Consider the following 4,679-nt stretch of genomic DNA (forward strand, 5'->3'; position numbering starts at 1 on the left):
AGATCCGCAGCTCATGGACACCTGCGTCCGCAACGGCTACTACGATGAGCTCTGGAGCTGGCGGCGTACGCCAAGAGGCTGTAGAAGAAGCACGCCTCGCTCCCCGTCATCCAGGTGAGCCCAGGGCCGCATTTCTGTGTTTATCCACGCGTTTGGCCTCCATTGACTTACATTACCTTGCGATTGCGTGTGAATTGACGGCGTATGAAAGGCCGAAAATCACACGCATCAGCGACTACGACACACACACACAACACACACACACCCACACACACACACACACACTAGACAGACACACACACACACACACACACACACAGACAGACATACAGACAGACACACACACACACACACACGAACATACACACCACACCACACACACACACACACACACCACACACACCACACACAACACCACACACACACCACACAGACAGACACACACACATACACACACACACAGAGACAACACACACACACACAGACACAGACAGACAGACAACAGAACACAGACATACAGACACACATGACACACACACACACACACACACCAAGACAGACACACACACACACAGACACACCACACACACACACACACAACATACACAGACACTAGACACACACCCACACAGCACACACCGACATCAACACACACAGACACACACACACACACACACACACACACCACCTACACACACACAGATAGACAGACACAGAGACACACACACACACACACACCCCACCACACACACACACACACACACACCACCACTCATCCTATGAACTCTTATCTCGTCTGTACCTTCAGGGGATCGTGCGTGAAGTTCCGCCATCGACCCAGCTGATGCTCAACCAGCTGTTGCAGCAGCTGCGCAGCAACTCCCACTTCCGGCGTGCCTGCGCGTGATTGGCTACCTGCGTCGCATGGTACGTGTTTCACGGAGGCGATCTAAGGGTCAAGTTCCTGCAGGCGCGCGGCACTGGCTGCACTCCATCCTCGCCGCGTCGCCGACGACGACCCCTACTTCCACATCACCAAAACCATCGAGGCGTGCGGGTGCACCTTTTGACATCATCACTCAGTACCGAGCCATCTTCTCGGACGACGACCCTCTGCTGCCGCACGCCGGCGGCCAGGCCGCCGTGAACGAGCCGCCATCTTCCACGCTGTGTGGTGCAGAAGGTATTTATATTTAACAAAGAATTCCCTCAGTACTTTATACTCTCTCTGTCCTCTCTCTCTCTCTGTCTCTGTCTGTCTCGTCTGTCCTCGTCTGTCCTCTCTCTCTCTCTCTCTCTCTCTCTGTCTGTCTGTCTCTCTCTCTCTGTCGTCTGTCTGTCTCTCTCTCTCTCTCTGCTGTCTGCTGTCTCTCTCTCTCTCTCTCTGTCTGTCCTCTCTCTCTCTCTCTCTTCTCGTCTCTGCTCTCGTCTCTCTCTGCTCTTCTCTCTCTGTGTCGTCTGTCTGTCCTGCGCCTCCTCTCTTCCTCTCTCTCTCTCTCTGTCTCTCTCGTCTCTCTCTCTCCTCTCTCTCTCTCCTCTGTCTCTCGCGTCTCTCTCTCTCTGTCTCTCTCTCTTCTCTCTCTGTCTCTCTCTCTCTCTCTGTCCTCTTCTCTCTGTCTCTGTCTCTCTCTCTCTGTCCCTCCTCTGTCTCTCTCCTCTCTGTCTCTCTCTCTCTCTCTCTCTGTGTCTCTCTCCTCTCTCTCGTCTCTCTCTCTGTGTCTCTCTCTCCTCTCTCTCGTGCTCTTCTCCTCTCTCTCTCTCCTGGCCTCTCTCTCTCTCTCTCTTCTGTGTCTCTCTCTCTCTCTCTGTGCTCTCTGCTCTCTCTCTCTCTCTCTGGTCTCTCTCTCCTCTCCTGCTCTCTCTCTTCTCTCTCTCCTCTCCTCCTCTCTCTCCCTCTCTCCTGCTCATCTCTCTGTCTCTCTCCTCCCTCCACCTCCTCCCCTCTCCCCTCCTCTCTCCTCCCCTCCTCCTCCTCCTCTCCCGTCTCTCCTCTCTCTCTCTCCTGTCCTCCTCTCTCTGTCCCTCCTCTCTCTGTCTCTCTCTCTCTCTGTCCTCTCTCGCTCTCTCTCTTCTTCTCTCTCTCTCTCTCTCTTCTCTCTCTCTCTGTCTCTCCTCTCTCTATCTCTCTCTCCTCCTCATCTCTCTCTCCTCTCTCTCCTCTCTCTCTCTCTGTCTCTCTCTCCGTCCTCCCTCTCTGCTCTCTGCTCCTGCTAGTCTCTCTCTCTCTCTCTACCCTCCTCTCTTCTCTCTCTTCTCTCTGCTCGTCTCTCTCTCTCTGTCTCCTGCTCTCCTCTCCTCTCTCTCTACTGGTCACTCCGCTCTCTCTCTCCTCCTCCTCTCTCTGTCTCTGTCCTCATCTCAATAACGATATCTTATCCCTCTACCACTCCTTTGTGTTTCTAATATCCATGTAAGGTGGCGGAGTTTTGGCGACGTTGGAGCGGGACCTGCAGCGTGGCGTGGGCGGCCGCCTGGACTCCCTGCTGGGCCAGTGCATGTACTTCGGTCTGTCCTTCAGCAGAGTCGGGGCCGACTTCCGCGGCCAGCTGGCGCCCATGTTCCAGCGCGTGGCGGCGGAGACATTCGGCCGAGCCGTGCGGGAGGCGGCCGACTCGTTCCAGGAGGACATGAACGTGTACACGCTCATCGCCCTGCCCTCGGTGCTGGGCGGTAGCATCCCTCACACGGCGGCGCCTGGCGCCCAGCCCGGCGCGCTGCAGCCGCCCATGGCTCTGCTGGACTTCCAGCCGCTGGCCTGCTTCCTCAACAACGTCCTGACCGCCTTCAACGACCTGCGGCTCTGCTGCCCCGTCGGGCTGGCGCAGGACGTCACCGCGTGTCTCCAGGACGCACTGAAGACGGTAAGGCCTCCTGCACACTGGCTGCGTGGCGTGAGCGTGGCGTTTCTGTTGCGTGGCGGCTGCGTGGCGTTTTCTATGTCTTTCCACACCAGAAAGGTGTCTGACGCGGCGCTGCTGCTGCTAGCCTTGTCTGGACACATGGATGTTTCTCATAAACATAAACATAAATATATTCTGATCTGATTACAGCAAAGACAACGTCGGCAGGATTGACGGCTAAATAGGCTCCAGAATATTTCCTTCTGGATTGAAAGGTGCAATATTTGAAAATCGATAATTATTATTTTTTTTAAATGACATTTATATCAAAACCTCGAGACTTTCAAACATCAACACGTCATTTATTAATATGTATTTGTGTCTAAATGACATATAAACATCTTTTCATATTCTATGTTGCCTGGAAACGCTTCCAAACACGCTGGCGTGTGGCGTGAAAAATAGGCGTCGGTCCTATTTGTAGCATGCACGCGTTTTCTGAGACGTGCGTGTCAAGCAGGCAGTGTGCACGCTCTAACCTGTTACCATGGGAGCCCAAATATAAACGGACACGCCACGAAGCCGACACGCTCACGCCACGCGGCCAGTGTGCAGCCGGCCTAAGCAGTACGGCCGGGGACAATGTGCTTTTGTTTTGATTGTTTATTGGAGTTTTTGAACGCTACCCAGCCCTGTGTGTTGAGTTGTTGTTGTTGTTGTTGTTGTTGTTGTTTCCCGCCAGGTGACCCGTCAGATTGTGGCGTTTCACCGTGCCGAGGAGTCGGCGTTCAGCAGCAGAGAGAAGGAGCTGTTTGTTCACTTCTGCTGTTCGTACGCTGACGACCTACTGCCGTTCCTCAACCGCTGCCTGCAGGTCCTGTTCCCTCCGGCTCAGCTCGCTCTCATCCTAGGTGAGCAACTTCAAAATATATATATATATATATATATATATATATATATATATATATAATATATATATATATATATATATATATATATATATATATATCCAAATACTGAGACGTACACGGGACTTCTACTGCAGCCAGTCTTAGACACCAGTTCTATAATACCGATGAGGACATTGGGGAATTGTTTCAGACGATGTTCCCGGACAAAAGGTTTTTGGGATCATTTCTTCAACGTTTTTGTCGTCTTTCTGGGGCATTTTTTCGAGATAGTTGTTGCCTTTTTCAAGGAATTTTTTTTGACGTTTTTGTTGCCTTTTTCAAAAGAAAGTTAGAATTATTTTTTGACATATTTGTCGCCTTTTTCAAGTTTGTTTTTGGAGTCCAGCTATCTAGGGAGTTCCCCAAAGTTAACCCTAACTTGGTTGCTATAGTTACTTTCCCCGGGCCGTCAGGAAACCTTGATTGTTGAACCCTGGGCCATGTTGCACCACGCCTGAACTCTTTGTGTCTCTGCAGGAGTTCCTGCGACTCAGCTGCACCGGTACGGCGGTCTGGGCTGCATCGACATCGCCGCCGTCCTCCAGCCGCTGGACTTCGTGCTGCCGCAGAGAGAGACGTTAGCGCCGCTGGCGCCGGAGCCGGAGCTCGACATCGCCGCCGAACTGGGCAGCCTAACGTTTGACACGCAACTCAAAGAAACCGATCCGGGCGTCACGGTGGAGGACGTGCGCCCCGAAACACTGCTGCCTGCGACCCCGGCCGCTCACAGAGACTCTGACGAACAAGATGAAGATACGATACAGGATGAAGACTTTTCTTTGGACTGAAAGTCTGTGTTTTCCCTTAAGCCCCTGACACACCAACCAGACGGCCGACCGTCGGCAGAATAGGCAGTCGGACTGATCAGTCTACTCGAGTTGGTCCAAAA

At 52.8% G+C, this 4,679-nt stretch overlaps 1 pseudogene; it reads left to right on the plus strand.

Annotated features, from left to right (window-relative positions):
- LOC116042019 overlaps positions 1-4,679 on the plus strand; it is an 11,144-nt pseudogene extending 6,465 nt beyond the window's left edge.

Source organism: Sander lucioperca, chromosome 3 (genome assembly GCF_008315115.2).
Source record: "Sander lucioperca isolate FBNREF2018 chromosome 3, SLUC_FBN_1.2, whole genome shotgun sequence".
Taxonomy (NCBI): Eukaryota; Metazoa; Chordata; class Actinopteri; order Perciformes; family Percidae; genus Sander; species Sander lucioperca.